Genomic DNA, 24,978 nt, shown 5'->3' with positions numbered 1-24,978 from the left:
GAGCCAACCTAATGACTAAGAGAGGAGTTGTTTTACCTGCCTCTTGAGACGATCAATGACTGAATAATCTTAAATCACACAGTCTGCCTGGGCATATTCACACCATGTCAGGGCAGCCAGACAATTACTGCATTGCTAATTGTAAGTAAGCAGACAGTTTGTTTTGTCGGCAACTTCACTACTGATCTTCTGCTGAATAACATTTAATTTCCAGCCAAATTGCATTTAAACTTCTTTGTTCAAGGAGTCCCCTTCCTGAGTTAGAAGCAATGACTTTTCAACACTTGGTTGCATGTTGCCATACTACTTAAACTTTAATTTTATTGGAAAAATACAGTTCTGAGTAGGAAACTTCAGCCAGTGCTTTATCTTATAGAGTTGAGCTGCTGGAGCAAGTCCAGAGGAGGCAGCAAAGCTGGTCAAGGGTCTGGAGCACGTGTCTTATGAGGAGCAGCTGAGGGAACTGGGATCTTTTGGCCTGGAGGAAAAGAGGCTGAAGGGAGGCTTATCGCTCTCTGCAGCCCCCTGAAAGGAGGTTGTGGTGAGGTGGGTGCTGGTCTTTTCTCCCAGGTGGCAAGCGATAGGACAAGAGGAAATGGCCTCAAGTTGTGCCAGGGAAGGTTTAGATTGGATATTAGGAAGAATTTCTTCACTGAAAGAGTGATCAAACCTTGGCACAGACTGCCCAGGGCAGTGGTGGAGTCACCATCCCTGTAGGTGTTATAAAACTGTGTAGATGTGGCACTTTTTGACGTGGTTTAGCAGGTGGTGTTGGGCTGACAGTTGGACTGGATGATCTTAGAGGTCTTTTCCAAGCTTAATGATTCTATAAAGTGTTACAAGTGAACGGCATAGAGAAAACCGAAATGTGGTTCCTAAGCAGCCCAATTATCAATAAGCAGCTGAGAAAGTAGATTATGTAGTTAAAGATACGAAGCGCATCAGGAGGAAGAAAGAAATTGAATTACTATGGTATTGCATGGTTCGCATTGTATTCTCAACCAGAATTTGAATTCCTTGTTTTGAAGTTGCCAAGTAAAGTTTTGGTATGAAAAAGTTCTCTTTTGTTATTTCTCTGATTGTTTATGTTGGACCTCACACCCTCCAAGCTCTTTTTTATTTCCTGTGAAACTATCTGAGCTTCTGGACGTTCCTACAGGTGATAGTGGTGTACGTTGCTTTTATGCCTCTGGCTTCGAACCAGTGTGGCAGATTGAATGGCCTGGCACCTTCGAAAAGTGAAGAGACAGGAAAACTCTACGAATGCTAAGTTCGCTTGTTCTTCACTTTTAGAATAAGCTGCTTGATGGATCAGTGCCTACAGAAGATGGATGAATGCAGGGGGGTTTATTGAGAGACAGGAAAGTTGGAGATTGATTATACTCCCTAGTTTTGCATAGTGCCGCTTCTATACATGGTATTAAATCCAGACTGGAGAGCAAAGGTAAAATATCGTCGGTTGTGCTGAATATTACTTTGCACTGGCTCTAACGCTGCCTTCTTTTCTTTGCATTATTGTTTTTATTTCCATATAGTAAAATTGCTCTGTTGAAAAGATGAATCGAGCAGGGCAGGGATGTGACTGTTCAGCTGCGCCGAATTCCTGCAGTTTGATTTTATGAAGCGCTACTACAGTTTATCATTCTGCCAGGGAGTTGAATACTGTTCTATTTCCATGAGAAAACAAAGTAATAAAAAATGGGACATCCAGAATAATCTTTAAATAGTTTCCCAGTGAAAAACGACATGGGTTTTGCTTCTAGCTTCTAGTAACTTATAGTATCTGTGGAAATGGCTTGTTTTCAGTCAAACTTTTCTAATCATGAATCAAACCAGGGTTTTGTTGTTTGCTGGTTTTTTTCTTAGAAGTTATCTAAGCCAATATATCCTCTCTTCCTGCTTTCCAGTAGAACAGTTATCATACTCCACCTTGTGCACCTTTTTACATTACATGTAAAAATGGATACGTATGCAAAAACATGTAAGGAGAAGGGGGAAAGGTCTAAGTTCCAGACTTTAACAGAAGGCCAATTGCATCTTGGTTTATATCAGAAACGGCGTGACCAGCAGGTCCAGGGAGGTTCTTCTCCCTCTGTACTCGGCACTGGTGAGACCGCTCCTCGAATCCTGTGTTCAGTTCTGGGCCCCTCACCACAAGAAGGATGTTGAGGCTCTGGAGCGAGTCCAGAGAAGAGCAACAAAGCTGGTGAGGGGGCTGGAGAACAGGCCTTATGAGGAACGGCTGAGAGAGCTGGGGGTGTTTAGCCTGGAGAAGAGGAGGCTGAGGGGAGACCTCATTGCTCTCTACAACTACCTGAAAGGAGGTTGTGGAGAGGAGGGAGCTGGCCTCTTCTCCCAAGTGACAGGGGACAGGACAAGAGGGAATGGCCTCAAGCTCCACCAGGGGAGATTTAGGCTGGACATCAGGAAAAAACTTTTCACAGAAAGGGTCATTGGGCACTGGAACAGGCTGCCCAGGGAGGGGGTTGAGTCACCTTCCCTGGAGGTGTTTAAGGCACGGGTGGACGAGGTGCTGAGGGGCATGGTTTAGTGTTTGATGGGAACGGTTGGACTCGATGATCCGGTGGGTCTCTTCCAACCTGGTGATTCTATGATTCTGTCATGTCAGAACAGGGTCAGACCTGCCATCCACCTTGCCCAAACCCCTATATCCTAAAGCCACCAAGATCGAGTGCTTAGGAAGAGTGTTAAGTGTACACAAGCAAATAGTGGTGTTGCGTGTGAATTCTTTTCTGACAGCTGTTGCTGCCTAGCATCGGGTCTTCCTGAGCCAGAGGGAGTGCAGGCTTGATCCAACTCCTGATGAATTTGCCTTCCATGAGTTTTCCCATTCTCTCTCTGAATCCAAGGCAGCTTCATATTTGTAGAGAAAAGCAAAGCTCCTCAGCAATCTAGTATCGTGCAAAGGTGTTTACAAGTGTTTTCTTTCCATTTACTTAAAGAATAAGATGATTAAGTAATTTTTTTTTACTGCCAAGGGGGTGTAGATGTGTTGTTAACGAGGGCAGGTTCCTTTGATGTCAGGCCTCACGCTGCATAAACTTCATGGACCCATCATTAGTTCTTGTCATCTCTTAGGGTCTTTTGGCTTGCGGCCTAACAATTGATATAGTAGAGAGCTTCCAGCTAAAATAACAGCCTCTGCATCTTTATCTTCCCATCCATCAGATTGTTGGTGGGAGATAGGGCTAATTTGTCACTCTACCAACTTGGAAAAGTTTGATAAATGGCTTAATTAGCCTTTTTTAAAAAAAGAAATCACATTTCTTGAGAACTAGAGGTTGGGAAAACAATGGCTAAGGATGGAATTAGAAAAGGAAAATATTCTTCCTTCAGTAAACATCAGAGGCAACATGACTGTGATAGAAGCATGAGGAGAAGTGGAGGGAGGACAGCTGGTTGGAAGGAATTTAAAGGGGAAAAAAAACCAAACCACCCTAACATGCAAGTGTTCTGGGAGCAGAGCAGTTCCCCAAAGGCTGGGGGCAGAGCCCACCTCTAGACCTCTAAGGCACCATTTTACCTAGAAGAACATCTAAATATACAATTAATTCCCTCTGTTTAATGCTTTTTAAATCTTCCAGGGTGTCATCTCTGCTGAAGGGAACTGTGCTTTCCAGGAGGCTCTGGAGGTTGGGTCTGCACCACTCTAAGTGAGGACTTGGCTTCAAACCTCATTCCTCAGTTTTGGGACAGAAAGGAGGCCTGTCCAAGCAACGTGCAATTGTTCTCTTGATGGGTCAAGGACTGGATCACAATTTTTAAATGTTCTTGCTCAGAACATGGTAAAGGTAAAAGGTCATTTCCATTTTCTCCCTTTTGTGAGGTCATTTCATGACTTACGAATCAAAAACTTATGTGAATTAAACTCAGTGATTCTGATGCTTTTTGAACTTTCAGCCAGAAAAAAGGGAGAGTGAAGCTGAGTAAAGTTCTTCTCTTGGCTGTTCTTTCAACTACCAAACCTGGATAATTATCCCTCCACTTTGCGTGCATAATTATGATGTGTATGCACACGTATTCACACGCATGGACGTGTCTGTGACAGCTGGTGTATCTTAGCAAGCTGGATACGTCTGGACTTTGTATTTCTAATCATCTTTTTATGTCACTCTTCCGTTTGGGTCACCGAGGAAACATTTATCCTTTCTCTGCTCTGCCATAAATTAACAAGGCACCAAGCTGTATCCTCCTCTTTTTTGATAAACTGTCCAGAAATTGTATGTAATTCAAAAATCATTTAAGAACTGTTTAACCTCTAGGCAGGGACTTATTTTAGTAAGGAGAAGACAAATATTTTTCAATTAAAAAGATTTAGGATCCCTTTCTGTGTAGTACAATAATCTGCAGTGACACTGAGGGGGAACGGGCCTGGTATTAGCGCTTCCCTGAGGAAACGTCTTATCTTTTGCACTAAATTAGCTGTGTTCTTCTCACACATCCTAAAGCTGTCAGTTTGGGCGTTCTGTGTAAGGGAGCTTCTGATTTAAAGTTTCTGAGAAGAAAGGCAAAACAAATGTGTTTAAACAATAATGACCTGCTGCCCCCCAGTCCCTTCTGAAAGTGGACAGGCATTAATGTTAAATCATCCGCATGCCCGGAAAGGTCACAGGGACAGGCTGTGGGAGTAGCCTGTGTGCGGGTCAAATCCTGGAGGTGCTGCGTGTGGAAAGGCACCGCGGCAAACGCCCGGATAAGGTGATGATGAATCAGGATAAGAGAGATCTGTGTAAGGGAACCATCGAAGGGAGTTGTGCTGGCCAGCCTTCAGGCAACCACTGCAGTTACAATTAGAAACGATGGCGGGTTACTGATCGCTTCTGACTCCTCAGTGGCCTTTCTGAGACCAAAGAATCATAGAATAACCAGGTTGGAAGAGACCCACCGGATCATCGAGTCCAACCATTCCTATCAAACACTAACCCATGCCCCTTAGCACCTCGTCCTCCCGTGCCTTAAACCCCTCCAGGGAAGGTGACTCAACCACCTCCCTGGGCAGCCTCTGCCAGTGCCCAATGACCCTTTCTGTGAAAAATTTTTTCCTCATGTCCAGCCTAAACCTCTCCTGAATAACGAGATGCGTGGTTTGACACACCCTGACTCGCATGAACGGTGTACTGGTCATCGATGGACCAGCGGTTACGGGTGAAGCTGTTCATGCGCAGGTTTACAGGATCTGGTCCCAAGATAGTAGCTGCCCGCATCACTAGTGAACTGAAGGTAAATTGCGCTCGCAGCTTTAGATCTTCACTAGCAAATCTGATTTATCCAATTGCAGAATCCAAAAGTTCAACAAAGTGGCTACACATTGGGACATGAAAAGTGCATTTACGGGATTATTTTTGCATCAAAGGGAAAAGAAATCAGGCATTTTCTTCTGTATAAAGAAATGTCTTTGGCATGAGAAAAGAATATGTGGATCCCCGTGTTGCTGATTCCTTTTTTAAAGTAAGTGAATATATGCAATATGTTCTACTATATATTAAAAATCAGAACTGTCAGAAATAAAACTCACTAAGTCTAGAGTAATTCTTTTTGATTTAGAGCCAGTTGTGGGTATTAGTCTTTTAAATCGATTCAATATGTTTCAAATTGCTCTGCCACTTGGTTTACTTGGAAAATAAAACCATTTGTAACAAAACAGCCAGGCTGGTTTTAAGTCAGATCGGTGTATAAAACATGTAAAAGTAATGGTGCACTACAGACCATTAAAGAAGAAACTTCTGGACTACATGAATTACAATGATTTCAATTTATGTGCGTTAAAAACCAACCCTAAACCTGTAAAGGGTAGTTTGAAAAGAAAAAAAATTCTTCATGCTTTCACCTTATAATTTGCAATAGTATTTTTTTAATTCATTTAAAGGAAACTCAAGGGTCAGAGGATGAGATTTCTACAGATATGGAGCATCCAGAACTGGCAAGAGTGGATTGGAACTAACTGGAAGTTTTTCAGGCAAGTCTTTTGTAAATCCAGACAGATCTACAGTTTTTAGTCTGTCTAAATTTGTTTTGATATGGCCCAGAAACACGCGGATTCCATGGTCTTAAGTCAGTCGCATAGGATGGAGAGCAGAGCTAATGGAAGGCCCTGATCTTCAGGCGGACACACAAAGCAGTAGAAAGTTTTAGGCGTTCCCAGTACCACAGTTTTGCTGTGATGTGGGACTAGAAATGCTTCTTCAAGTTGTTGGGTATCCTCTTTTTTTTTTTTTTTTTTCCCCCCCCAGTAGTTTACTCCACACAGAATAGGCTCAGGTATTTTTTACGGGTGCATTTAATCACATTTACAAAATGATTGTAAACCTGCCATCAATTTGCTTGTTTGTATGTACAGTCATATAACTTTAGAAGAACCTGTTACATGCGAGTAGGGATGAATTGCTCATAACTTTTTACCATTGCTGCACAGAAGTAATTTCTAGTGATCTGTCCCAAGATATGAAATGAAGCATGTTTTTATTACTTCACCTTACAGTAAAGATACGGTGAGTTTTATTCAAACCAAATTCTTCATTGTTTTATTTAGAACCTGAGCTGAAATCCATACTCTTAAGCTCTTCATAAAATGCTTGGAAAACAGACTTTTCAGCAAGGGTTTTCAAAATGATAACTTCATTTTTATCCCGTTGAAAAGTACACTGACCAGAGGAGAAGCAGCAGCAAAGGGCTGGATTTACTGAACTGTCTCTCTGATGAGTTTGAGAGCAGTCGATCTGGTTCCTCTGGTCTCCTGTACAGACTGAGATAATCTCTGCCTGAAGTTTTCAGCCCATTACATATTACTGTGAATTAAATTAGCTCCATTTTCTTTTCGATGCAGATTCCAGTTGCTCCTGGGCTAAGATGCTATTACGCTAACACAGTGATAACTGGACATAGAGCCAGGAGCAAGGACATAAAGCAGAGGACACGTATGTACTCAAAATGGTTTACATATGATTGCTTTGATCTTTAAATCTAAACCTTATGCTTATCACAAGTTGATAATTGCTTACCAGAACCAGATTTACCTTTCACTGCAGCATCATACTCGAGGTAATGATAGCAGCGTGAAAAATAGCTTCTAAGTTGTTAATGCTTTGTACTCTTTTGACTTTTCTTTGCATGCAGAACCAGAAATGAATGCATTATCCTTTCAAATTGCTTTGATAAATCTCATTCCCTTCAGGATTAAACATTCCTGAACATTTTTATGCCTTGCTGAGCTCTTTCAAGCAAACATAAATTAATTCTTTAGCTCAAAATTTATTTATGCTCATGAGACCTCATTCCCTTTGCCTCTAGCATTATTCTAGTCAGGTTTGTTTGTGCAAAATGACCATGATGTGACTCTTGTGATGTCTCAGTTACCTATTTCAAGTGCTTAGAGAGGTACAGATACCACGCGTGGCACTAAGCAGTGGCAAACGAGTTGGAGTTTGATTCTGCAGTGCCCTGCGGGGGCAAGGTGGATGGCTAGATGCCAAACTTCAATTTTAGATGCAAATCCAGGATACTTTTGTAATTTATGTGAGTGCTAAACTGAACGCACGTATAGACAAGAGTTTGTGCTTTGTAAATACTCATACATAAATATGAGTTATAAAACATAAAACTGTTACTGGCAAAGCATGACTCTGCTCTCGTGAAATAATTGAGCCACCTGATTTATACCATTAATGTTTAATCACTATCCTGGAAATTCCTGGAAGCTGACCCTCTTTGCAAGATTGTGATAGAGAAAACGGAAATTGTGATTTTTTTCCTGCAGGAACAACACCCCACTGAAAAAAACATCCAACTTAAACACTACAGATCTCTACCGGAGTGCTGCAGTCCCACCCAGGCAAGTTTTCATTTGATTTTATGGACTTGCTAGGTGGCAACACGGACACGGCTGAGCAGGTTTAGAATGGGTCCCCAGTGGATATTTCAACCAGCCACAATCCTTTTGGTTGTCTGCCCTCAGTCTTGACAAAACAATTTTCGAAGGTGACTGAGGTAAAAAAATCAGAATTCTGTGAACAGCTCAGATTTAACAACATGAGTTTGCTTATCTGAAGCCATTCTCTTTCACTCGTGCTCGCTTTTCTAACAGCCTATTATATCAAACCTGTACATTTACACAAGGACCATCCCAATAAACAGCTCATGTACAGTATTCAATATTCAAACAGTAGCTCACAGGAGGTAAGTAGCTGACAAAGTGCAAGAAGGTGGTATCATGATAGAAGGTGAATTCTTGTCCCAGCAAATCTTTGTAAAGAAATTGTGCTCAGGAAGAAGGAAGGAATAATCCATCCGAGTTCAGACAGAGCCTGAAGCACCTATATTTTACTTTAATAATTTGTCTTTTCCTGTTTATCTTAAGTTACATGTTGTAGTGATGTAGTGGTACTTTAACGAGTGAGATGACACACCAGATAATATAAAAAAACAATCAAGTGAGCAAGAAGAAAACCACAATCTCTGCTTTGGATTATGGCTACGTTAGAATCAATGGGACTTTAAGAAAGGCGATCTGCTTTTTCCTTCATGTGTGTGTTATGGCATATAAACGGCATGTGAATTCCCCGGGTCAGGAACAAGGTTTTCTACGTGATAGGATACGGTTCTGAGGTACTGAGATGTAATAGGCAAAACCAACGTCCAGTGAGATATATCCAGTTTGTCTTTTACTTTGCATTTGACCTGATGTTTGGCTGCTAAACAGTCATCCTGTAATTGGACTGTGAAAATTATACTCTCATTTCCTTTAGTGACAGGGAAACTGCTAAAGGAAGTCTCTGCCGTACTCAGTTTAATTTAGCTGATCATCCAAATGCACAGATGTTTATTCCAATCTCCTCCAGAAAAGGAAGTGGGACTCTTCCAATCACTGTGACGTTTCCAGTGCTCTGGACAGGACAGGATCCGTGCACACATGGCTCTCCCTGGCACTGAAGTATTGCTGCACCGTAGGTATTAACTTGGATCCTGCAAGCACTGAAAAAATGGGGAAAAAGGTTTGAAGTTAGCCTGCAAAATATATTTTTAGCAAAGCTGATTGATTCTGTGATTAAAATATAAAGTTTACATTATCTGCTATTCCATTCAAATTTATATACGCATTTCTAACTTGTGTGTTGTATTTTTGCGTAATATAGGTCTAGTTAAGTCTGGAAGTGGATAGATATAATTCCAAATGAAATTAGACAGAGGCGACCCATAATATCAAACTTGAGTGCTTTCATATAATAAATTCCTATTAGATTTCATGTAGTAAGTTTAGGATTTGACAGTGCCAGCAACATTATGTTTATCCTTCAGAGTTATTCCCTGCCATTGGTGCATTTTTACTAGTTATAAATTCAATCATATTCCTATTACATCCATTATTAACTGGATGCATTGTATATTAATCACAGACCTCCTAAACCAGTACAGGTAAAATCCAACCAAACTACCTGCAAGTAAATGTGATTTCAGTAGCAGTGGTTTTATGGCAAATGCCACTGCCAGAAGGGCTGTCTTTCTCACTGACCAATTCAGGCATCGCTAAAATGCTGAGAACTGAATGAAATGGTTTGGTTTTAGGTGGTTTTAGGAACAGAAAGGTACCCCAGAACTCTGGAAAATGACAGAGCACTGTTAGTACTCTGGGAGTTTCTTTATGTAAGCAAATCTGCTATTCTTGCCAAATATTTATTTACTTTTAGTGTATATGTTAGCCTTAATTTTTCTAAATGTTTTCCTGTGAGTCTGGCGAGGCCCTGGCCCAGGTTGCCCAGAGAAGCTGTGGCTGCCCCATCCGTGGAGGGGTTCAAGGCCAGGCTGGATGGGGCTTGGAGCTCCTGATCCAGTGGGAGGTGTCCCTGCCCATGGCAGGGGATGGAACTTGGTGAGCTTTAAGGTCCAACCCAAATGGTTCTGTTGTTCTATGGACTCTCTTGAGTTGTTTTTTCAAGATTATAAAACAGTTAACATTAAAAATTCACCTTCGCATTGAGCATACAAGCTGCAGAGAAGGCACTGTGGTTGCAAACTAACAAAGAGGCATTTAATTTCATGCCTAGTCTAACATTTAATCTTAGAGATTAATTTAAAAAAAATACTCTCCTAGTTTAAAAAGCTCAGCAAAGCAAAACTTACAGTTAAGAACAAACAAGTTGTGAAAACTCCATATCTGAAATGGTTTAAGTGTCCTTTAAGGCAGGTTGGGACGGTGCCAACATACATCCACCCCCATATTATAACTGTATTTAGTAAAAAAAAAAAAAATAAAAAAATCACCATTTGGGAGCTATATTTCCTCGGTAACATTGGTAAAGCACATAAATTCCTCCTGTTTAAGCCAATGTAAGCTTGTGAAATCTGTAAGCTTCTATGAAGCATTTATAAAAATGTGACGGTGTTGGGCTTTGCCTGCAAAGGCCTTTCTGTGGCGAAGGCCAGAAGTACCATATTCAGGACGGATTTTTAATATCGACGAAAATGGAAAAAAGCAGCTCAGCCAAATTTGTGCTTCAGGCTTGGACTGTGAACACTGACAAACTCTCTCAGCTACATCCAGCTGAGAGACGGGGGGGTTCAAGGAGCGCACGGTCTATCAATGGCTCCTGTGTGCCTCCTCCTACCCTCATACCTGAATGTCACACAGTTTCCTTTCTGTCCCTTCCGTGTGATGAAATTTCAGTTTAAAGGAAAAACGGAGTTTCAAATATACCGGCACTTTCCTGGCTGGTAGTTGGAGGAGGCATGACCAAGGAGTGATGGATTCCACATACAGCCCTGATTTCTCTTTCTTTTCATAGAATCATAGAATAGCCAGGTTGGAAGAGACCCACCAGATCATCGAGTCTTCTCTCTCTTCATTGAAAGCAGAGGGAGCTGGGATGGGAGGTTAAACCAGGTGAGTCTTTCATATGTGGTTAAATTAAGAAGAAAAGGACTCTACCTGAAGTGGCTTCCCCAGCAATACACACAGTGTCTACCTGGGGCAGCGACTAACTAATCCACCCGCCGGTATCCATTAATTACAGGTATCACAGCAGCGGCTTTTGTTTTGGTATACGAGTATGGAAGAAAATGCCAAAGAAAATTAAGTTCAGTAGACCCAAACAAGAAGTTTCTCTATTTGGTCAGTTGGGCTTTTTGAAAATTGACATGTTTTGATTGTCCAACCAAAGCCTAACTTCTGGAATGCAAATTGTTTAGCTCTTTCTGTCTTCTAATTGTTTAATTTAGTTCAGTTCCAGTGTGCAAATAATTTCCTCTATAGAGCTGTTTTCTTTCTTTATTACTTATTTGAGGAAAAAGAAATCCTTCAGCCCTGAATGTAAACACTCTCCCTTGGTACTGCTTGTCTTGTGTGCAGTGGCATTGTTTATGCAGGAGAGGTAAGGAATACTGACGTGCTCTTGGCTTTAGAACTGGGACTATCTCACACTGATAAAGTGCCTTGAGAAAACAATAGGATAGGCTGGCACGTGTACTGTAACATATGAAATTAGTACAGCCAGGGTAAATACCTAAAAATGCCACTGCGTATTAAGTTAATGTCTCAGCAGTGAATGACCACGATTCCCACCTCCTTGAATTTCAGGAAAGAACTTCCATTTTCCTGAAGGGCCTCTCTTTTAATACAGGGGCAAATGAGATTGATAAATAAGCAAAACCACAAGTCAAATGGTGCCAGGCTCCGGTCTGAATCTACTGGATGCGATCCCGACAGCCTCCAACAGCCAGCAGGCAATTACTGTTCACAACAGCAAGGCAGCTCCAGGGGACTGGGGCTGCTGTGATCATTTATCAGCTCAGTGTTGCAAAATTCATCACTGTAACTGAAATTCGTATTTTGTTCTGCTTCCCTGAAATACAAGGTCGGCCCTTAATGTGGGGATAGATGCACACCTCCCCACCAGAACTTCAGAAATCTCACTAAAATCTGCCTTTGCCCATTTGTCTTAATAACAACGTGCTCTGAGCGCATCATACAAGGAAGGTTATTTCTGTCAGGCACCAAAGTTAACGTAAAACATGTTGCAAAATTCTTACAGCATGTAACAAGTTTCCATTTTGTATAAATACGTTTACATTTGTGGTTATTCTTTACAAATACTGAAACGTTGCACAGTGACGTGCACCTGAGCACCAGAACTCTGCAGAGATTTTGCTGATTGTCCCCAAGAGCGTGGAGGTGGAGGGGGGATGATGAGTTGAGCTGCTCATGGAAAGGGCTGTGTTTGAGAGATCAACAGGGTCTGTTAAAAGGAAACTGCCTTTTTCACTAACATATCACAACTGGTGTGTTTTGATAGATATGTATATAAGTTTATAAACTTTGACATTGTTACCATTATCTCGATGAATAGCCTGCTCCTCTGCTGTGCTTTCTTGCGCTCTTAAGCCCACACTATATTACATACGTGCATGCATATATAACTGCTACAAGATTTTATGTTGAGATTCCAACTTTTCCAGCTATATAAGCCAAGTCTGCAGACTGCAAATTGCATGTGGAGTTTGTTTGAGGATGCTGAGATCAATACAAAATGAAGAGGTTTTGCAGTTAAGACAAAATTAAATCCTAACTATCTTTTCCACAGAATGAACTTTCCTTTTACTCCCGAAATAATTGGCTGGGCTGCCAGGCACACCACTACCAAGGGACAGAAATTAGAATAGAATCATAGAATAACCAGGTTGGAAGAGACCCACCGGATCATCGAGTCCAACCATTCCTATCAAACACTAAACCAAATTCCTTAGGTCTCTGCTGGTGCTTTGTTTGTATCTGGCCTAACAGACGGAATGAAGTCTGGCCTGCAAAGTTATCATTCTAATGTCAATATAAATATAATTACATTTTCTCCAGCAATGGAATTAGTGCCACTAGGAAACAAAATCATTTTAGGTTTCTCCTGCTGTGTTTGTATGAGCTTGGGGTCTAAGTAGCAACCAGGGAAATTTAGCCTTTGTGCACAAATAATGTAATGCTGTGTTTTCCATTTTGAGATGAAATTAGAACTAGTGGGATTTACGCCATCAGAAAAGAAATTTTGTTGCTAGATCTTTTGTGTGTTTGGGCTGTTTGTCTCACTACATGAAGACAGTTATTCACGTGACTGTCTACGTAGATGTACTGCGAGAGATGTGTTTATACACTCGTGTGTGTGTTGGGTGGGGACGTCTTTTAGGGAAGTTAGTGTGAAAGGCATTACCATGATGTGAATTATTATGATGAGGGCAATTTTTATGGAAAAAGTTTTTATGAGCCTCATGGTACCTATTCCCTGTATCCCTGAACATGCTCGTTGTCTAAGGCTCCAGAGGCAGAGGAGGGATCTCAGCTGACAGCTCACCAGTTTTCACCCATTCTGATATAGTTTTCTAGCCTGCACTGAACACAAACTGCTCCGTCTCCCCTGGGAGCACTCAGTACTAAGCCCCGGGATGCTGCTCCCTACATCTCCTTACTGGCAACCCAGACAGGAAAGACTTCATGGCAGGCCACGTGCCCAAATTATTCCTGGTTAAAGCAAGAACTGGGGATAGGAAAGGGGAAGGGCTTGGTTAACCATAAACCTGCATTCTCTGTTTTAGCGTACAAGTTGGTTAGGAAATAAATGAATCTCTGCAGATTTCTGGAGTGTTTTTTGGGGCATCAAGGCATTCTCTCTTCCTTTAGCAGCACAGAGAATATTGTATTAGATGAGAGCTATGCTGAAGAGCTAATTTCCCCTATTTAAAACTGTACCTCCAGTACCAGTGTTGCAATGGACTCAACTGTTCTCAGGTATGTTCTCAAATGAGATAAAATCAACAAACTGAAGCAGATTTCTTTTACACATAGCTAAAAGCCTCTTTCAAAATTCTGAAATTACACTACATGAGTATTTCAGCTGCTGCTATAACACTGAGTGACTTACAGCAAAGCCTTGCATGTGTTTCAATGAAAGCAAGGGGAAATTTGTGCTCGGCCTGGCCTGGCCACTTGGATTCTGAGTGCAAATCAAGCCCTCCTATCACCCTTATTTAGTGATAAGAGTATAAGTAGGGTGAGGATAGCTTAGCATTTTAGTTCAGATCAGATCTGTGCTTCTGAAGCAGATCTCCCGCTCTCTCCCACTCACTGTGCCTTTTCATGCACCACAAGTCAGAGCATCTGAACCAGACTTCTGCGTGAAACCACTTAAGAGGTACTCCAGAAGAACAACTCCTGTGCTTCAGCCAGCTGGCACTTGGGACCGGGCTGAAAATCCTAACCACGCATAGAAATGGATGTGATGTCCTCATTACCAACTGTAGATCTGCTCCCCTTTGCTTCTCTAATGAAGATGCAGCCACCTGATGCCCAGAATCCATCAGCAGGTAAAAGATTTTTGCATTACAGACTGTTGTTTTTACTACTAAAAATAGTTTCAAATAAGTGCTGGAAACCTTAAAATATTATAACGATTATCTCAAAAAAGCTGTTCTCATGATTTAAACTCAAGGATTTCAAATCCCCAGCAGCTTTACCCCCACCCCATATCTAAAGAAGCAACTCTGCTTTTGAGACTCTGCTAGCACACACACGTGACAAAAAATAGTCTTTTTTCCTCTATGACTTACATGCCAAATGGGCTTTTTTACTCTTAGGTAGAATGAATCTTGGCTTTTATTACTTTTATACTACTTACGTGCTTTTTAAGCTACAGTTTAGTCATTTATTAGTTACAGCTGCAGTGAGCAAAATTAGGCTAGGGAAAACACCTCCCTTTCTAGGTAGCCACTGTAGGTCATGTTTAAAACCTACCAAGCCTTATGAGTTAGAACTTAAGTAAGTAGCTTATAGGTTTTGAACAAATAAGCATATTTCCGTCTTTAAGGACATCACTGCCATCTCCTTATTAGGTACACAGCACTCCCGTTGCTACTTTAACCACGTCAGGAATTAAATAAAACAACCTTGATTGTAAAGCCCAAAAAACTTGCCACAGAAAACTTAAGAGCGCGTACATTTGGACAGGATTTTGTTCAAATATTCTGTGCTGGTTTTAATTTTCCTCTTGTTTTTCTGTATTATTATGAAATTGCAAATGGGTCAAGATTCCTGAAGTCAGGATAGGATAAATTAATTCACAAAAACTTTCTGGCTCCCTGCATTTCAAGTTAGTTGGACCAATTTCTTGTATGTAAAAATCATACACACTTGTATCGCTCTGCCCTTCTGAACATCTGAAAATGACAGCATTAAGGAATTAGCCCCCAGAGCATTGTTATCCACTTCCAACTGATGGGGGTACAAAGAGGCTTGATGACTTCTTCAATACACTGTGGTAAAGCTGGGAAAGGAACCCAGATGTCCTGGTTCCTCATCCTGTCCCTGAACCACAAACCACACATCCTTGCTTTATTAGCGACAATCACAGCACATGAAAACAGACTATATTTATATCTAAATATTTCATCTGTTCTCACTCATTATTCCCCAACTCGCCAATGTAATTATGCTGGCAAGGTGACAATATCTTTTCCCAGTAAGCACAAACAGATTGTTGGGGTTTCTGCTGAGATATAAGCTGCAGAAGAGCTCCCAAATAACTAAGATCAAAAGGACTGTGTTTTCATTGAAACATCCTTGGTAATGCAGCAACGGGAGAGAAGTTTTCTTAAGATTTCTTATGATTCCTCAGCTGACTCTGACAGTTGTATTAAGACCATTGATCAAAAAACGTTACTATTGTAAAGAATATTAAACAGAAAGAGTTAAGATGGGGAGAAAAACCCCACAATAAAAGGGGTTTTCAAAAGTTCTGGTTTTCCCATCAGTTCAATTCTTGCTCAAGACTTCCTGAGACAGTGCAGGGGATGAGCCTGTCCCCTCCAAGAGTCTCCAGTGGGATTGGCCCCCATCCTTGAGAGTTCCCTGCTTGGAACCTCAAAGCCCAGGCAAGTGGGAAAAAGTCATTAGGAGGTGGCCACAGGCAGGGCTCAGGGGTGCTGGAGGTTTCAACCAGGTGTCACAGCTCAATTCCTGTTGCTCACGCACCACTGGGAATGCTGCAACTGCACATCTGGAGCCAACTTGCTGTGGAAAGGCTTGCAAGTGAGAGGCAGGATCTCTGCGAAGTGCAGGACTAGTGATAACGGGATTGAAATGAGCCAGGTGTTTAGCTGATAGCTCTGGCTGAGCTTATACTCAGCAGAGCAAATAAAGCATTTCTGGCCGTTTAGTGTCTGATGGGCTGGATGTTTCTTTTACACAAACACAGGAAGAAATGGAGGAGGCTATAAGAACAAAAACTGCAGTGGTTAAAGGTTAAATTGGATTCAAAACAAGAACAACCAATTGATCAAGTTAAGCTAACAAAGAAACATGATTTTTCCACATGATACAAACTTAAATTGAACTATTCTGGATGGTTTGCTGCAAGGTTGTAGCCAGTTCTATTTTTAAGTCCTTTCCAAACACACTATTCACAATATTGTGTAGAAGTTACTACTTAAGTAATATTTATCAGTCTTCAGAGTTTGCATAACAAGCAGCTTTGGACCGAAAAAATAATATTTGTGCAAAATAAATCTGAGATGTGCCTTTCAACTTCAACTGTCTTGTTACAGATTGTCCAAGTGATGATATATTCTTTGATTAGCAAAGATTGGTGACACCACACTTTTCTTTATATAAGGCAAACACCTCTCAGCTCTGGACGCTGCTTGGGCTGGGCCTGAAGTGGCAGCTACAATCTGCCTCCCAGATGCTGACATCTCAATGTTGTATTATATACACACCATGCTACATCCTTTCTAGTTTTCAAGTGACATTCAGAGGCAGGGTTGCATTTGTTAGCACGTAGAAAACACATACACTTGTTCTATCTCAATAGGATAATCTAGTTTTTCGCCATAAAACTTTAGGTTACTAATTTCAAGCAGACTCAGAGCAAAGGTTGAGGATACAGCATTGATTCACACTGCTCAGGTTTCAAAAGTGATTAACAAATAACAGGAATGCTTCAGCAGCAATTTTTAACCTGCTGACCACACGCTTCCAAATGTAACTCTAAAAAATCTCCCCAGGAATGGAACACAACCAGTTCTAAGTGAGAACAATGGAAGGAGCAGCACTGTGTTACAAAGAGCACTATATTTTCATCTGTTACTGGTCAGAAACACTCCACTGTACACGTGCTCTTTGTTTTTCTCTTGTCCAGTGTTTGGTGGCTCCGTACAGCCCCGGTGCAACCCTGCAGCCCTCCGTGGTTTAACACTGTAAGTGAAACGGGCACCCTAACCTCTGCATGGCCCTGGAGCCACACAGGAATTATTTCCTGCTCTCTGCAAAGGAAGACGCCTTTAGATTTTGTTAAATGATAACAAATAAGGAAAAAGAGGCCTCCTCGACTTCTAGCAACCCTATCCCTCCCACTGGGCTTTCCTAGAGGTGGCAGACTTGAAACTCCCAGGTTTTGTTTTCAGAATATGGTCATTTCTCATTTTGGTATTTTAAAGCAAACAATCCCTAGGTCCCATGTATTATTCAAGTAAAGAGCAGTGGGTATCCAGTGCATACATAATCAAACATCCAGCCTGCACCAGACAGCCTTCTCAAATCACTCAAGAAATTCCCCTGTTGCTATTGTTATCATTCTCCATTCACTTCCTCCAATTATTTAACACTTCAAATGTCGTATCCCGTGTTTACCCCACAGCTGTGGGGTGGAGCAAGCAAGAGCTGTGTTCCTTCAAGCTCCCTTGGCCATGCTTGCCCACAGGAGAAGAGATGTAGCTGCACAGATGTTGCTGGTGTCATGCTAATACAGAAATAACCTGTTGAAAGTAGATTTGTTTTCAAACCTTTCAGTGAGAAAATATCATTTTCAGAGAGAGGAATTAATGATTTTTAACCTGCCTATCATGCTCTTTCATTGCCAGCATTTCAAGTCGTTAGTCATGTTTGAAAGCTGTAAGTAGTAACGTTGAGGATATTTTTGTTACTGCCAAAACATTTACATGAAACTGCTATTCAGATCAAATTATCTCAAAACTGCAAAGTGTGCGTGGATTCCAAATTATTCAACTCGGAGAGATTGTTGCATATTGAAATTACACAGTAGAAACCCACAAAATGCCAATGTCGCTTCAGATTCATAGGAATGGCAAAAATAGCTCTTCAAAGAATCCATCTCCCTAAATGCACTTCTGTAACGCACACAGGATTTTGCTATGTTCGTGTTCAGACCATTATTTCAGTACCTGAAAAACTTAATTTTCATTTTTTTTTTTCACTCTCTTAGGCAGACTGATTGGCTATGACTGTTGTTTCTGCAAGACTTTCAACATGAACAGCACTGTTTAAAGAGAACACCCATATCGAAGTAACGGAAACTAAAGCACAAAAGGTAAAGAGCTGTGACTATTTGTGAAATGACAGAGTGGATATATAGATTTAAACCATGCACTAAACTGTCAGAGCTCATAGGAACCTATTAACAGCTCTATTTTATTTCTTTATATCTTACATTTATCTTTCAGCAACACACCAGACTGAAAAATATCACCAAAAAGAGGACTGGGCAATACTGTGAATTTCAAGTCTTTGGTGAATATCATTCAAGGTATTTTGAGGTGTTTTCTCTTGCATAATATTCTAAATAGCATTACTGCTGCTTTTCAACAAGGATTCTGTGTTGCAATGAAAGAATGATAGAAGCACATAAAAGACATTCCTAACAGTACTCTGGTTCCCTAAAAGAACCTTAAAGGTAATTCTCCAAGCATCGCAGGAAGGGCTGTCTAATTTGGAAACAGAGGCCAGGGATCATTTCTCTTTGACTGAAAGGGGATGGACAAATGTAAGCTCTACATGTAGACAAAGGGATAAAGCCAGAAACAAGTTGACAAAGAGAAATGGGGTGCAGAAAGAGCTCACCTATGATGAATATTGAGCGTGGCACTGGAGTGGCATCCTTTGCTCTTTTGGTCACTGATAATTGGAGATTGACATCTAAAATTTGTGTGATTTTTCAGTGCAAGTTTGTAGTTGATCTGTTCTCATTCCTTCGGGGAAATATCCTGAAAAGCACCAAGAACGCGCTAGGATAAGACAGGTTCCCCAGATGGTGTAAGGGGTGCTCAAAGGGTGTTTTTCTATAATAGGAAGTGTGTGGTTTTTCACTACACTGTGTTTTATTGTGACATAACATCACTGATTTCAGAATCAACTTGATAAAAGGATATTTTGCACTGCTGAGTGTCCTGTGTGTATAAAAAGTTGTAGAGAAGGCTTCCTATCTAGAACAAACTGATATGCTCCTCTGGGAAAGGGAAAAGAAATCAAAGAAATAAATAACCATATTGGGAGGAATTAAATGCTAACGATCTCTGCATTGGCTGCACTTCTTCCACATTTTTTTTCAATATGCATGCAGTAACAGCTGTGTAAGTAGAATGTGAAGAACATCTAAGAGCATACACAGCGCACCCCTTTCAAATCAATCTACACTACCTACTCCCTTGCATTCTGTTGAAGTGGTTTTTCCTTGAAAGAAATAAGGTTTGCATGTCTTTGAGAAGAAAAACAAAACAAAACAATTCCACCTCAGTTTCACTAAATCAGGCCAATTACTACGTTATTAGCAATTAAATTCTTTACCTAGACTTAGCACATAGAAACAACGAGTGATGCTACAAAACTCACAGCATATCAGGGCACTGGCTTTTTAAAATACAAGTTTTTTCTAATAAAATCCTGTCACAGAAATTTGGCACACAAATTCTTGCAAGGCCATGATTTTGATGAGAAATGGACTACAGCTGAAATAGCCCTTTAAAAATAGAGACTACTTTGTATCCTGTGAATTCCTTCATAACTTTAATTCTTTCTGAACAGGGCTGTCCTCTGTAATGCCAAACGCTTTTGGAAGAGTTTGTAGTCATCGTCTAAGTCTTTCATGGTATTGTCATTAACTGAAGAGATACTCACCTTCTCAAGTACGGGTACAACGTGCACAGCCAATGATCTGAGAATGCTTGAAATAGTGATGAAGGAGCTGACTGTCACCTCACTATCTGCAATATTTTTGACAGGGCAAGTTTAGCAATGCTCTTGATGTCACCCAGAAGAGGGACACAGGGTTTTCCACCTCATCGTCTTTCTTACAAACTCTTCTGGCTTCCAGGAGGAAGACTAAGTTCTTCCTTCTCCACCTTAAAGAAAAAGAAATCTCAATTATGGCTCTGATTCAGTAAGGCATTTGAAGCCTCCGATGAGCTCCAGTGAGTACAGAAGGTGCATGAGCAGCTCCGAATGACACAGGCACATATGTAAATACTCTGCTGAATGAGGCTTCAAGTTACATTTGGGAAAACATAGAGTTTGATTTAAAAAAAAAGAGAATAATGCCTTTTGTTTTTTTCCTTCTATTTCAATTACATTGACATTTGTAAATTGTAAATACTATGTTGTATTTAAGTACATTTTTCTTAAAGCATGTGTGTGTGAAAAGCTGTACTGTTGTAGATTGAAATACATGAAATGTGCTAGATTAAAGATTTGGAAATTAATTTCTCAGGAGACCTCGTTCAGTCTAGACTCTATTGACATATCCTGTGAATTTGTTTGTCTGATCTCCCTGTGAACATAACATTTGATACTGCAGGCAACGTAAAGATCTTTGATAAGCTTGCTACTTCCTGCAGCACTCGCTGTTCACAATGAACTTTTTAAATACAACTTACAGCTTTCAGCTTTCTGTTGAATGGAGAGTATCCAGTGAATTATCCAGCTTTCAGGTAAATACTTTCCTTCTGTGTCTGCTGTCCTCTGGCAACACCAGGATGGAGCATCAGCCAATGAACGCTCTGTAGAAATAAGGTATTTAAATCTACAGAGGATAGGCAGTGTTTCCAATGTCACGGCACAGACTGAACAACTCATGGCCCTGGCTACTGGAAAAAAAAAAGGAAAAAATGCACTAGTGTATTTGGGGATCACCTAAATGCACTGAGAAGGGAGCTCATCTTGGATCTGTCTTGATGGATGATGGTACATGGCATTATTGGAGAGATCTTCATCACCTTTGAGGTAGAAACATGGAGAAAGGTGGTGCCTTCCTTGTGTGTTCAGTGGCCGTTCTAAAACGAGAATTTTCTCTCCTCCTCAAAAAAAAGAAATTCTTCTGTTACCTTGGACAAACTGCAGTTTTCGCTAAAAGATTATTCTACCATTTCCATATTTACAACTTTCCAGCAATCTTACTTGACCATTTTACATAAGCACATTGGTAAAAAAAAAATGATTTTTAAATGTTGTGGGATGTTTTCTCAAGACTGCTGTGCTAGAGGGTGCAGAGCAATCCTGCAACAGTTCTTTGTGAGTCACCCTGCCTTCAGGGACACTTGCCTTCAGCTTCCAAAAGTTAAAATTGGCCAAGGTCTGAGTCCTTGAAGAGATGATAGAATGACAAGTACCTTGAGAATGTTTAACATTCCAAAATCCCTTGTAGAAATAAGTTCCAGAACATACACACAATTCACTGCTGTTTCCTCTGCGTCACCCCCATTCTCCATGCTTTCAAATGTTTTCAACCATGTGCCTTCATCCCATGGTAGACTAGTCTCAACTTTAAAAATCTCTTAAGACAAAACACCTTTTGAGTTGTTACTTCTGTGCTAACATCCTCTCATCAAGTTTACCCTCTGCGTGGTGGACACAGACTTCTGAACTGGTAGGATTTGATTGCTATCTTGCACGTTACCTCAGACTTCATCCTTTGATAGTCATTTACATCAGCAGCAACAGACTGGAGCTTTGTGGGCACGGATCACTGGAGACAAAGATGAACATAAGAGAAAACTTATTTTTCCACCAGAAAGATTCCAGAAACTGAGTTAATCCCTCAGGGGGTGATGCTGCCTCACTAATGGTGCTTCTTGCAGTGCCTTTATTGCTTTTTAGCTAAGCACACAGTCCCTCTGTATAATTAAGCCACAGTGTAATATGGGACAAAAGGCACATGTGGCTTTTTTGCTGGTTTTAATTTTCTTCTTTCTAGATATCACTGGGCCCCCTTTAGCAGCAGCAACTCAACATGAAGAATAGTGCTCAGATCTTGCCACCTAGTATTTTCAGAAAACAGCATGAATTCTACAAATTAATCTGAATTTTACTACAAGCTAGATAAAGCACTTTTTTCTAAATACCTTCATGAGTCCAGATAGCTTGGTTTGAACAAGAAAGGCAAGAATGTTTGGAATTCAAATTAAAAGAAGTTACCTGGGAATAGGAGAAATCTGGGAAAACTCTCTCCTGTTCTCCCCATCAGAGAAATCTAACATCTGGAGGAATCTGATCATGGTTTACACAGGGGGCATAGCTAGCTGATTATTTAAGATCTTCTGAGAAGCTGCCACAAGGGACAGAAGTGCTCAAGAGAAATCTTGATGAAAACACCCTTGTGCAGGAAGACAGGGAATTATGGCAGAGGTCCTCCTGACCAAGCAAGGAGCTTTTAAGTGGTCTGAAATGGAAATGAGACCGTACAAGAAGCAGAAATGAGGACAAGCAAGTAACAGGGCATATATCAAATTATTGCTTGGGTACTTACTGGTGAAACAGCCAAAGCCGAGATGGAGAACAACAGATGAAAAGGAAGCTCATTTTGTTTTGTTCTGTGTTTCTGAAGGATCCATCACTGAAATAATTCTGTGCTGTCCAAGCATTTAAATAAATGTCTCCCCTGGTTGTGCACAGGCAGCTCTCATTTGAATGCATGACGATAACTCTGAGTTGGTCTTCATCACCTCCCAGAATCACGGGACTAGGAATCACAGCATCTCACAGCTCTCCTGTGGTTGATTGTGCCAGGGTCCACAACGTACTCTCTTAACATTTACCTTATACTTCCTGAGCTTTTCTTAATGCATCCAGCTCATTCCCAGATCCTCTAGGAAGGAAAATAAAGTCAGCCACTCCGGCTGTGGGCTGTGTGTATGCACAGCTTTCAGCAGACTTGGTGAGTAGCCACCAGCCATCCTCTCCTCCCTCCCAGAAATGGAGGTGGGGACACAAGGCAAACTTAGAACCTACAAAAACATACACTTGTGCTCATATATAAAGCTTGCGAAGAGATGAATCCTTCATAGAAAGTAATCACGTTCCACATTGTACTGTTCTTTATGAACAGTTTCAATGCAATTTTTCTTCAAACAGCTACTCATCAACAGTAGCAAAATGAAACCATATTATAAAGGTTTTTTGCTGCTCTGAATAAACGAGTTTCTTCCTTGCAGGACTCTTTATCAATGTTTAATCCTACAAATTCAACCTCAGAAGGAGGTACTCAGGGGTGGCCCAAGCAATCTTCCTGCCACCCCTGTTCCTGTGAGTAGCATTGGTCTGACTAAGGCTCTTGCATGGACTGTAACATCCATGGGGCTACTTTAATTTTCATCATTACGATAGCAAAGTAAGGATTAAGAAATAAGCTGCACATGCTATTTCACCCCTGTCCCTCAACATCCCCAAAACATTGCTTGAGTTCTTCAGCCATCTGAGTCTGTCAGAAATAAACCTCGTACTCTGATGCTTCAGAATCAACTGGCTGTTTAAAAATTATGTAGGATTCTTTTTGTATCCCTGTGTGTATTTAACATTAAAAAGTATCTTGCACCATAACATCTTTCTCTGGGAAGATTGCTTTCTCTGGCTGATAGAAAGCTTCCAGTAAAATCAGTTTGTACTATGGATGCAGAGGAGTCTTGCTCAAAGAGAAATTCCTTCCAAACCATAGATAATCATTATCTACTCTGAATTACTTAATTATCTTCTGGGGTTTTTTAATTGTGTGGAAAAAAGAAAGAAGGCATTTTCTTACCACATCCCTCAGAAGTAGCCTAAATGTTCATTGTCTAACAGAGATCACAGATTTAGACTGCTGCCCCATTGTCCAGCATCAGTGCATGCAATAGCCTGGCCTCATAAAACAGACATTTAATTGAACTGAACCAATTAGCCCTCCATCCTGGCCCCTGTTCACAATAGAAAAAACAGCTGATTTTCCCTTAACTTGAAACAATGGGAGGATACTACAGGCTGTGGAACTCTTACAAGCAAAGTAACTCTTTCCAGAGCTGGACCGTGAGAAAGTAAAGCCCGTAAATGGCCTTTCAGTGGATGAACTCCTGAACAGTCTTTTATAATGTGAACTCATCAGTCAGCTGTCTGTGGATGCAGTTGGCTTTAGAAAATGTCAGTGCAACTGCAACATGCCAGTTTTCAGTGATAAACTATTCCACTGAGTGGTATTCTGTCTTAGCACTGCATTCACCCCCATATGGATTTATTCAGCAGCATCTTTTCCCTCCAACCCTCTTTCACATTCTTTACCATGCTTGCTTGTACCTCTTCCTAATGATCTTGGAATAGCAATGACCACCGATGAGAGAGCGTGGCAAGAACTGAATGCTGTTTCTAACAATGGCAGTGAGGCTTCAGTTAAGATTTGGATGCTGAGAAAATTCAAGCAAAGCCACCGGCCAATGAGCTCAGAAATTGAGCCCTTCTGTATGAATCCAGTAATTTACTTTCTTTTGACTACTTTCTCCTCCACCTAGTTGGGATCTTGCCACCATATCTAATCACTGGGTACCCAGAACCAATCTAGAAGAGATCTTGCTAGGAACAAGCCTGTGTTCAAAAAGTGACCCCTCTTCGAAGTCAGTGTTACAGCGTTGTGTCCCTTTCCACCCACAATGGTTTCCAAATGCCTTCAGGCAACAGTTCATCGTGTGCAATTATGACACTGAAACAAAGAAGAAGCTTTCACTAATGGCAAGGCAAAGATACCTTTAACTTTGCGCATTGTTTTCCCAATGAAACTATCTGCTTCATTCGGTACCTTTGGCAGTGGTCCACTGTCCTGGTCAGCAGCTGATGCCAAGTTTCCTGTAGGCATACATTCTTTCCAAATATCCTTTCTTCTTCCATATGGACACTGTAGCTCCTGA

General features: G+C 41.0%; 1 protein-coding gene and 3 long non-coding RNA genes across 5 annotated transcripts in view; 2 read left to right on the top strand and 2 right to left on the bottom strand.

Moving 5' to 3' along the window:
* The window catches only part of RPL7L1 (ribosomal protein L7 like 1), a 304,157-nt gene that overhangs the window by 167,272 nt on the left and 111,907 nt on the right, over window positions 1-24,978 (bottom strand). The window lies entirely within an intron of this gene.
* On the top strand, window positions 1,302-9,828 carry LOC138719768 (uncharacterized). Of its 2 annotated transcripts, XR_011337292.1 has the most exons (6): window positions 3,628-3,812; window positions 5,300-5,469; window positions 5,888-5,977; window positions 6,845-6,935; window positions 8,856-8,960; window positions 9,590-9,828. It is a non-coding gene; the product is annotated as an uncharacterized lncRNA (long non-coding RNA). The 2 variants fall into 2 exon arrangements; XR_011337293.1 differs by lacking the exons at window positions 3,628-3,812; window positions 6,845-6,935; window positions 8,856-8,960; window positions 9,590-9,828 and adding exons at window positions 1,302-1,444; window positions 6,551-6,611 and having other exon boundaries at window positions 5,888-5,988.
* On the bottom strand, window positions 6,281-20,032 carry LOC138719769 (uncharacterized). The gene is made up of 3 exons (XR_011337294.1): window positions 19,955-20,032; window positions 18,902-19,044; window positions 6,281-8,988 (listed from the first exon to the last, which is right to left on the bottom strand). It is a non-coding gene; the product is annotated as an uncharacterized lncRNA (long non-coding RNA).
* Window positions 18,249-19,964, top strand: LOC138719767 (uncharacterized). The gene is made up of 3 exons (XR_011337291.1): window positions 18,249-18,371; window positions 18,505-18,587; window positions 19,862-19,964. It is a non-coding gene; the product is annotated as an uncharacterized lncRNA (long non-coding RNA).

This window comes from Phaenicophaeus curvirostris, chromosome 4 (assembly GCF_032191515.1).
Source record: "Phaenicophaeus curvirostris isolate KB17595 chromosome 4, BPBGC_Pcur_1.0, whole genome shotgun sequence".
NCBI classification, from domain to species: Eukaryota; Metazoa; Chordata; class Aves; order Cuculiformes; family Cuculidae; genus Phaenicophaeus; species Phaenicophaeus curvirostris.
Note: the sequence above shows the minus strand (reverse complement) of the source record. Positions and strands in the feature narration are given on the sequence as shown.